General features: G+C 38.9%; 1 long non-coding RNA gene across 1 annotated transcript; it reads right to left on the minus strand.

Annotated features, from left to right (window-relative positions):
* Positions 1-878: 878 nt before the first annotated feature.
* LOC116506410 lies at positions 879-10,486 on the minus strand. Its single transcript, XR_004255022.1, has 3 exons — positions 10,122-10,486; positions 9,281-9,339; positions 879-1,798 (listed from the first exon to the last, which is right to left on the minus strand). It is a non-coding gene; the product is annotated as an uncharacterized LOC116506410 (long non-coding RNA).
* Positions 10,487-11,154: the final 668 nt, after the last annotated feature.

The following is an 11,154-nucleotide window of genomic DNA, read 5'->3' on the forward strand; positions in this document are numbered from 1 at the left end:
ATATAAACCTTTATTGAAATATGAGTCAGGCGAACAAGTGAAAGAATGTATGATATACAGTAGTAGGCTAAAATATTTGATTATAAAATGAAAACATGAGAAAATATGGTTGAAAGGATTGAAACTTACACAGTGTTGTAGTCTTAATTAGTCTTTTTATTAAATGATGAACTGTTGATATGCATATACCACCAGAAAAATTGTCTAGAATGTATGAAGGGACTTCAAATTCATGTTGGAAATTGAATAGCAAGATGGAATGTGTGTGTCTGTGTGTGTGTGTGTGTATTATATAATATATATACATAATTGTGGATTCAAATGCACACACTGATTCAGAGGATTCTAAAGAAAGACCAGAAGTTTTTCCTTTGGGGATTGATGGACAAACAGTTGGAAAAAAGTCATAGAACTTTGCTTTTGTATATGATAATTGAAGTAAGATTATTGTATGCACATGGAAAGATTCGGTATTACCCACAATAGAGGAAAGGTTTACTGAAGATGGCGGAACTTGCTGAGATGGCTAAATTGACTTCTTTGATCAGAAAAAAAAACAATATTTAGGTTTATTGATCACTGGAAATCCCTTGTAGACTTTCTGCAAAAAACAAAAAAACTCCTCAAACTTACATTTTATGGTTTTGATGATTAGATAGAATAGAGTATAGAAAGAAGAAAAAAAATCTTTTCTCTTTCTTGAACCTTTAGCTCTCTCTTTGATTTCTTTCTTTTTCTTATTTTATATTCAGTTTTATCTTCCTTCCTTCCTTCCTTTCTCCTTCCTTTCTCCTGGAAGTTGCTTCTTTATATATTACTTTTCATTTTCTTTATAATATTCTTTCATTTCTTTTTCCTTGCATTTTTACTCTTCTCTGTTCACTTTTTTAAAGTTTAATTTGTATTAAAATTTTACCATTATAATAAAGATTCTTAATAAAATTGTATACAATAATACTTATTCAGTGACTGAATTTTAGCTGCCCAAATTTGGAAGACCACTAGATGGTAGCCAGGAGTGATTAACAATCTCTTTGATGCCATCTAGTGTCCACAGGTAATCATTTTGGAAAAATCATGTGGCTATATGAAAAACACCTCACAGCTGAGCCAATCTCTAACATGCACTGACACTGCCCTCCAGTCAACCTCACACACTCACAGTTGTCAGGTGAAGAAAGCAATTTACTCAAGGTCCAGCAGTTATCAGTAGACAAGGAAGAAATGTAAATCAACAAAGTTTCTCAGCTAAACTGTATGGTTCTGTTTTCAACACAGAAGAATGGTCAAAATCCAGTCCAAGTTCAGAGATCCAAATCAAGTTTGTCAGACAGTTGTAGGTCAGAGTTACAGTATATGATTCCCAGGAATTATACACCAGAGCAGAAGATCAGATGGGTCATGGCTGTTTCTTCAATCAAGCTGTAGCCCATTTAGCATATTTAATCAGGAGGATTACTGCCTTGCTTGGCAAGGTGCCTCAATATCTTTGTTCTGTTCTCCATCTAGTTCCAAGTAGAGGTAGTTTGTCATCATCTGACTGCTCCAGCTGCTCCATCATTTGATCAGCCTTGAGTGACTCTTGGCTTTGAGTCTCCCAAGGCTTACATTTCAGGGTTCAGATGGAGCATCTTCATCAGAGTCTGAGTCCTGGACTTTCTTGAATTCTGCATTTAAAAATACGTATGCAATGCCCCAATCTGGTGGCACAAATCCCAGGAATCACTTACTTTGCAATTAAGAGACATGAATTCTTTGCCTGCCATCTGGTGGTTAATAAGTCAATAAGTCAGCAGTCCTTTGGGAGAAAAAAAATGATTGGATGAAGCATTATTTTGGCATATCTTCAGTAGAATGTTCATGATGGATTTTCCCACAGTTGATGACATTTGAATTTCAACCATAGAAAACCACCCATCACTGCCCTTACACTGTTCCATAGAGGAGTTATAGATGACACAGCACAGTGTGACTCTATTCAAGGTGTTTTCTAAAGGCATACTATATGGGTGCATCTTGAATTATGCCAACTTGATTCCTTCCTGTTATCCAGGAAAGTACAGCAAATAGGCTGTGTCTTTGAGCTTGTAGATTATAGCTTTTATAGCAGTGTGTCAAACTTGCATCATCACAGTGACGTCATGTGATGCATCAGGACTTTTTCCCCCTTTCCTAAACAGGTCAGGGGTGGAGACAGCACATGACGCATATGGCCCCGCCCTGCAAGTTTGACACCCCTGGTTTATAGCATATGTAATTTTAAGTTGAGAAAACTCAAGAAATGTTTAACATCCATTTTATGAAAAGACATTTTTCCTACTAATCAGGAAAAAAATGAGTTTATTTTGCTTTGGCTTAGATTTCAAAACATCTTACAAGCATAGATACATTTGTACATAATTTGATAGAATACATAGTAACTAAATGATTAAATGAATAAGTCATATGTTTAGGCAATTTGTATCAATAGCACTTATATATACCACTTCACAGTGCTTTACAGACAGTGGTGGGACTTGAATAACTTAACAACCGGTTCTCTGGCTTGGTAGGCATGGCCGGTTGGTCATGTGACTGGGTGGGTGACATCACTCGTCACACTCAGCCCTTCCTCCTGGCCATTTGCCTCAAAAGCAGAGGTAGGATTCAGCCAGTTGTGGCTAATCCCACCACTGGCTGACCCCACCCCTGCTCATTTTCAGCCTGCTTTCTGGTCCAAAAAGGGCCCTTAAAATGGCAGAATCTTAACTACCAGTTCGCCTGAACCGGTGCGAACTAGCAGTGTCTAGTTTATAGACTTCTAAGCAGTTTACAGAGTCAGCATATTGTCCACAACAATTTGGGTCCTCATTTTACCAACCTTGGAAATTTAATATGTTAACTTTTTAGGTTTTTTTTAAAAATGTTTCCTTGTTTTATCTTATTCTTTTTATTTCCTTTTTGTTTGTTTTGCTATTATAGCTCCACAATTAATTAGCTTGTTGGGTTCTTGTATAATACCTCCTTTCTGTAATTTTTTTCTATTTTGCAAAAAAAAATCAATAAATTTAATTTTTTTAATGGATTTAACCTTGAAAAATGAATCTTAGCAACTTACTTCTAAGGCCTAAACAGCTAATCTAAGGCTTAAAGAGGTAACAATTCATAAAAGCTTATCTGACGCTTAAACAACTAAAATGTACAATCCAAACAACATTAGTCTATGATATACGTCTGCATATTAATCCTAACTCGTGCACTCATCAAAGTATTTTCTTTCAGTGCTACACAAAACTCAAAAAGTATTATTAAAAACTAATAAAGCAAAGAAAGGAAAGTCATCAAATAAGAAAAAGAGAACATAGCTAGCACTATTTTACTAACTGTAACATATTTACACAAGGTTGTATCATATTTGCACATTTAAATAAATGTTATATTTAGGACTTATTGATTCTCCTCCGTCTGCCTTACTTTCACCAAGGTTTTCAATATTGCTGTCTGGACATTTATTTTGAAATTCAGATGTTGAACTTTGACAAAATGTCATTTCAGCTATAATGCACTTGGAATAATGTGTAGCTGGAAACAAACTCCTCAAGGCATACTTCTTCGTGTCTGAAGAAACGAACACACAACACACCACATCTACGGGACTACATTGAAATCTGTGTCTCTTTGCTTCTTCAAGTGCTCTCATTTCCATTTTGTGTGCCTCGTGGCTCTTGAACCATGCACTTTAATGAGTCGAAGAACTGGATGTTTGAGAAACAGGGATGGTTTTCCTCCTGGACGTTGTGGTTAAAAACAGCTTGCAATGATATTGGTTCCAGTGGTGAAATCTAATTCCCCCCAACCAGTTCTGTGGGTGTGGCTTGGTGGTTGACTGGATGGGCGTGACCAACTTTTTTTTTCCACTTTCAGCTTTTTAAAATGCTTTAAAAAGCTTTTTAAAAAACTTCTGACGATTGTGCAACTCAGCTGTGAGCCACACGATCGTTGGAAGCTTTTTAAAAAGCCTTTTAAAGCATTTTATCCCCTCCGGTTCAGATGTACTGGCAGGGGAAAAATGCTTTAAAAAGCGTGAGGGGAGGGCAGGAAGCTTCCTACGATTGTGCAGCTCACAGCTGAGCTGCACAATCGTTGGAAGCTTTTTTTTTTTACTACCGGTTTGCAGAACCAAGGACAATCATTTCTACCGGTTCGGCCAAACTGGGCCGAACCAGGAGGATTTCACCCCTGTTTGGTTCTCATTTTATATCACTAGCTGTCAGCTTTGGAAATGAGTACAGGTAATCCTCGATGTACAACAGTTCATTTAGTTACCACAGCACTGAAAAAAGTGACTCAGGTCATTTTTCACACTTACGACTGTTGCAGCAGCCTCATAGTCACATAATCAAAATTCAGACACTTGGCAACCGACTCATACTTATGATGGTTGCAGTGTCCCAGAATCATTGGCTTTTGCAATCTTTTGACAAGCAAAGTCAATAGGGGAGCCAGATTCACTTAAAAACTATGTTACTAATGCAACAACTGCACTTAATAACTGTGGCATAAATGATCCTAAAATGGGGCAAAATTCACTTAATAACTGTCTCGCTTATCAATAGAAATTTTGGGCTCAATTGTGGTCATAAGTCAAGAACTACTTATACAGAAACTGGAAATGACACCTTTTTCTTTGTGATTATTTCATAAATAGATACCAACAATTAAGACTTCCATTAACAAGGATCCCACCACCACCAAGCCACATCAGAAATCTGCAGTCATTTGAGCTATCACTGAGATGGAAGCACATTCTATATTATTTTATCACACCTGCCCGGCATAATGTTTTCACATGATTTGCAAATATTGCAGTATTGCGCACTTGCTCACTGTTCCAGCCAGTCCAGCTGCCCTCCCAAACACTTAATGGCAAGTAAGGAGTACATACGATTGCCTCTCTGGCCAACATGAAAGGGGATAGTGATGTCAAAAAGACTTCCCAATATCCTCCTATGCAAAGGGATAGGACATACAGAGTCCTGGAGAAAATGGGTGGGAACTGGTCCACAAAATGTGAGAAAATGGTCCAGGATTCTATACTATTAGTGGGATATTTGATTATAAAAATGAGAAAGGCCAAATATAATTCGATTTTTAGAGTTAGAGATTGGTGCATGTAAAAGAAAAATGAGCCAATGAGTCTATGGGTCTGCTGCACAGGACAAAAGAGAAATTAATAGGGAAAATTATTTGATGCTTTTTATAAAGAGAACCCATCTTGTAATTTGAAATGCATGCAAGGTAAGAAAGAGAAAGACAAAGTACATTGCATGATGCTGAAATAGTCAGAAGAAGTGATTTCCACATTTGTGACCGTAATCTTTGAAAAGTCCAAGAGAAGCTACTGGAAAACTGGAGAAGGAACATGAGTTAAATATTCAAGAGGAGGAAGAGGAAGGACCTGGAGAAACTCGGCCCAGTTAAACTGTAGAAGTCTAGTCAAGGTTTTAGAACATATTGCCAAGCAGCGTGACAGTGAGCACAAATAATAATTGCTCCGTTATCAGACATCAGCATGGCTTTATCAAGATAAAACTATTTTTATCACACTGGATGGTCTGGCAGATGAAGGTGGTGCATGCTGTTCTTAGTAAAAGCCTTTGACAGGTTTTCTCATAACATCTTTATAGACAAATAGATAAGTGTAGACCAAACAGTTCCTTGATCTATTACAGGGGTCCTCAAACTTTTTAAACAGGGGTGAATTCATGGTCCCTCACGGTTGGTGGATTGGACTGGCTGGGTGGGCATAGTTAGGTGGTCATGTGACTGGGTGGGCGTGGCCAATTTAGCAGTCCATTTTGTTTTTGTCCTTGCTGTACTTGCACCTCCGCACTCACCCACTGCCCCTGGATCATATGGTTGTGAAAAACATCCTGAAGGGCTGTTTGTAAAGTGTTTTTCAGGGCTTTTAAAGCACTACTTTACAAGCTGGCAGCAGAGCTGCTTTTCAAGCCAGCAGCAGCCCCTCCCCTACTCACCCACTGGCCCTGGATCATGTGGCTGCACTGGCGAAATCACCCCCTCAGTCAGCTGGTCCTCCCCAGCACCCTTTGGCCTTACCTTTGGCAGCAGCGGTGTGATCAGAGGTGCAGCTCAACCAGTGAAATAACTAACCAAAAGTGCAGCTGGAGTGGATGCTCGCTGGAAGATAAGGCCGATGGTGAGGGGCAGGGCAAAGGGCAGGGCTGAATCCCACCACTCCACAGGCTGAATACTTTGCATTGGTGGGCCGTATCCGGCCCGCAGGCCGTAGTTTGAAGATTGGTGGTCTAATAGATTTGAAACTACTTGAACAAAGTAGTTGAACAGGTTTAAGGAAAACCAGGAATAACTTGCAATATAAGCTGCATGTACTGAACAGTTACAAGGAAGTCGCTATTTAGTTTGTAGAACAGATACATATTGCAGGCTAATTGTGCCTGCTGCCAGCAGTTTGATCCTGACTGGCTCAAGGTTGACTCAGTCTTCCATTCTTCTGAGGTTCTTAAAATGATGATCAGATTGTTGGGGGCAATATGCTGCTGACTCTGTAAACCACTTAGAGAGGGCTGTAAAGTCCCGTGAAGTGGTATAGAAGTCTAAATGTTATTGTTATTGCTATTGCTATATATAAATGTGCAGGAGGAACAGATCCATTTTCTAATATAACCAAGAATACAAAGTCTAACAAAATGAAAATAATGAACTAAATATTAGAGGAATATACGATTCTTTACTTACTTACAAGGCTTACAGGCTGGCCCAATCCAAACCAGCTCAGATCCTTTCTGAGAGCAAGAAAGGTTAAAAGTGAATCAATCTGCCTACAAGAGTGAGTGGTAGGGGTGTTTTAGGAGGGCTTCCAGCATTGAGCGGGGGAATGAACTATATGACCCAGAGGTCCTTTCCAACTCATATGCTCTACAATGTTCTAAGAATATATATGGTCCCTGTGTGGCCCAGGAGCATTCTGGTAAATAAAGATAATGCTGAAGACTGGCATTTTCCTTTAGAGCATAGCTACTTATGTTTACTTATGTATGATTCCGTTAAACACACTTTGGAAAGGTCAGTTTTGGGCAGACTACTTGGCAGGTACTAAAGACAGTGTCAATGGGTCCACTGATGCCATGGTTGCTACATTGCTGACCTCTGGAGTGGGGAATAATAAGATTGCCTTTTCTTTTATACTGTTGGATGTGGAAGGGAAGGAGGGAGGGAGGGAGGGAGGGAGGAAAGGAGGAAGGAAGGAAGGAAGGAAGGAAGGAAGGAAGGAAGGAAGGAAGGAAGGAAAGAAAGTTGGCTGGTGCCTTGAAGAGCAAATCTAGCATTACTAATGCAACTATATAAATAATATCAGCCGTGAAGCTCATTTCTATTTTCTTCGCCGCACGGTCATTTTAATGATTATGTTGTGTACACTGTGGAGGTGAAGCTTCAAAAACTCCCATTTTCTCATGATTTTACTGAGCATTGAAGGGTGTATAATAGCTATTTTTCCCCTCAGCATCTGTTTGTGTGTGTGTGTTTGTGTGTGTGTCCCTCCTCTCTTTTCAGAAATGCAATCTTCTTTTAGTGTACATGGCTCCATCTATTTTCATTGCCTTTCACAGTCATTCTGATAATGGTAACTAAGAAGACACTTCTTGTATGAGAAGAATTTGTTAAAGAAGGAGCTAATAGGAGGGATGGACTCTTCCTGTGGCTCTGATTCTTGTACTTAGTTTTAATTAATTTATTAAGGAGAGTGGTGGCAGGGAACTGATTAGGAGGCTTTTCCAAATTGCCATCAACTAATATAAAAACTGGGACATGGTGCCTCAGTAGCTAAGTTGCTGAGCTTGTCAATCAGAAAGGTTGGCAGTTCGGTGGTTTGAATCCTTAGTGCCATGTAACGGAATGAGCTTACGTTACTTGTCCCAGCTTCTGCCAACCTAGCAGTTCGAAAGCACGTAAAAATGCAAGTAGAAAAATAAGGACCACTTTTGATGGGAAGGTAACAGTGTTCCGTCCGCCTTTGGTGTTTAGTCATGCTGGCCACATGATCACGGAGACGTCTTTGGACAGCACCGGCTCTTCGGCTTTGAAATGGAGAGGAGCACCATCCCCTAGAGTGACTAGCACACATGTGGGGGGGGGGGGACCTTTACCTTTTTAATATAGAAAACAATAATTTAAATCTCCCCTATATGTTTCCACAGTCCATGAGGTATACTGCAAATTGCATCCAGGAACAAACTGGAGTGATTTATATATGTAATATATAACCCTGATTCCAATTGATTTCCTATACCTACACATTTCTCAGAAGAAAGCTCTGTTTGCCCATAATACAGAAAATTTCAGTGTAAAAATCCTTTATTATTTATTTGATGCATTTTACTTCATACTTGATGCAAACATGCTCCAAGTATGATACAAACATACTTGATCCAGACATACTTGTAAGTAGTAAGATAATCCCTTATCTCCAGCTTTAAATAATAATATCAATATCAATATCAATAACAACAACAACAATCATCATCATCATCATCATCAAGAAAAAAAATCACAAAGTACCGGGACTTGCAAATTGAAGTTGAGCAACTGTGGAAAAAGAAATCGTGTGTTATCCGAATTGTAATTGGAGCCCTTGGAGCAATACCTAAAGGGCCTACCTTGCTATTTGGAAATTCTAAATTTACCTGACTTGAACATTCTGATTCTACAAAAAACCACCCTACCTGGAACAACTTATATCCTCCGACGTTACCTTAACAGTTCCTAGGTCCTTGGTTAGGACTCAAGCTGTTGAGCTACCAACCAGCCCCAAAGGCTGTGAATCTAACCAAAGATTAACCATGCAATCATAATAATCATAATAATCACAATAATCACAATAATCACAATAATCACAATAATCACAATAATCACAATAATCACAATAATCACAATAATCACAATAATCACAATAATCATAATAATCATAATAATCATAATAATCATAATAATCATAAGGAATGAAGGTGAATATACACGTCCCAGGATAATTCTGCAGGATCCAATCTGGGTCAGTTAGGATTAGAGAAAAAATTCCTGAAAATGGGTTCTAGCAAGAGTCCGAAAGCTCGGAAGACAAAACTTCTGGCTTCAGTGACCGACCTAGATTGAATCCTGCAATAATAATAATATTTTAAAAGGTGACACATAAGGAAAAGAGATCAGGAGAGAAGAGAAAAAATATCAACCTCTAAAATCCCTCTAAAATCCCAGTCCTTACCTTGGCCAAGTGGAATGAAAACGGATCAGGTATCATCATGAGATCTGCCAGGTAGTTGACTGTAATAAAAAGGAGATCATCTAAGGCTTTATTTAGATATTTTGGTGTTAGTTTAGCATATTGTTTATTTTATTTTTATTTATTTATTTTATTTAGTTTGTCAAACATGTAACAGATAACAGGTATAAATATAAACATAAATATGAATACATGAAATGGATACGAATAAATGGAGACAGTAGGACAGGGACGGTAGGCACGCTGGTGCACTTATGCACGCCCCCTTACAGACCTCTTAGGAATGCAGTGAGGTCAACAGTAGACAGTCTTAGGTTAAAATTATGGGGGTTTGGGGATGTAACAATAGAGTCAGGTAGTGCATTCCAGACACTGACCACTCTGTTGTTGAAGTCATATTTTCTGTAATCGAGTTTGGAGCGGTTTACTTTAAATTTGTATCTATTCTTTGCTCATGTATTATTGTAGCTGAAGCTGAAGTAGTCATTGACAGGTAGGATGTTGTAGCAGATAATTTTCTGTACTACACTTAGGACAGACCATAGGTGGCATAGTTCAAGCCCAAAATTTCAAGCCGGGTGGCATGGGGTATTCTGTTGTGAGCAGAGGAGTGGAGTATTCTTCTTGTGAAATAACTCTGGACTCTGTCAATTGTATTAATATCCGATATAGAGTGCGGATTCCAGGCAGATGAGCTGTATTCGAGAACTGGTCTAGCAAAGGTTTTGTATGCCCTAGTTTGCAGTACAATATTACCAAAGAAGAAGCTCCGCAAAATTAGGTTAACAACTCTTTAAGTTGTTGAAGTGTGAGCCATACTTACGGCTTAGCCGGATGTGTGAACCCAGAAAAGTAACTTGTGGTGATGAAGACATTCTTACAGCAAGAGAGATATCACAGTAGCACACTGTACAATGTGAATCAAAAAGGATTCACTGGATTACTGCCACCCATGGACTCATGCTCTTACACCGTTTTTCACAAGGAAAAAAAAAGGAAAGGCTATCCTCTTTTCTTCTAACGTTTCTGAGGATTCCAAGGTTAAGGAAGAGAAATAGCCATTAAAAAAAAAAATGTGGGGCAAAAAAAAAATCAATGCAGCATGGGGAAAAAAATCCTCACAATAAAAGAGAAGCTGCTTCTTAAAAGCATTTATATTTGAAGAGAAAGCATGGGCAAGCATGAAATCTGCCTGGCTTTGATATTTGCTCTTTTTAAAATCCACTGTTCTCCTGATTTATACATCGACAACCCTGCCCATCATTCCATTACACAGGCCAAAGTGTAAGGCAAAGGTTCACCTGGTTAAAAATTAAAAGAAACAGTTCACCAACTCAGAGTGCCTGAGGGCGGTTTGCAAAAAAAAAATAGCTACAGATGGCAAATGTATTTATCAAAGTAGGTGCAAACAATGCACAAAAAGACAAGAGAGTGAGAGAGAAAGATTTAAAAAAACTCTTTGTCTGATGTTCTGGGTTCTGAATAACTGGACCATTGCAAGTGATTGCAGGATGTGATTCTGAAGGCAGCATGCATTGCCATTAGTGACCTATCTCCCACCCCAGGAGTTGAACACAACCTTGTACACAGATATGTGAACAGTGGTTTTAAAACTAGAGTAAGACTATATTGCCACTATAGGCAATCTCTGGGTTAAGAAGGTCTGAATTAAGGACAACATCTAAACACAAATGGTCTGTCTAGAGCAGGGATGGCGAACCTTTTTGGCACTGAGTGCCAAAAATGGAGAGCATGTGTGCTTGCTTTGTGTGCGTGCATTTGCTTTGCGTGTGTGTGTGCATGCTTTGCGAGCCTGCGCGAGTGCTTTGCCCACATGCACTCATCTGGGTTGCAAC

Source organism: Thamnophis elegans, chromosome 3 (assembly GCF_009769535.1).
Source record: "Thamnophis elegans isolate rThaEle1 chromosome 3, rThaEle1.pri, whole genome shotgun sequence".
NCBI classification, from domain to species: Eukaryota; Metazoa; Chordata; class Lepidosauria; order Squamata; family Colubridae; genus Thamnophis; species Thamnophis elegans.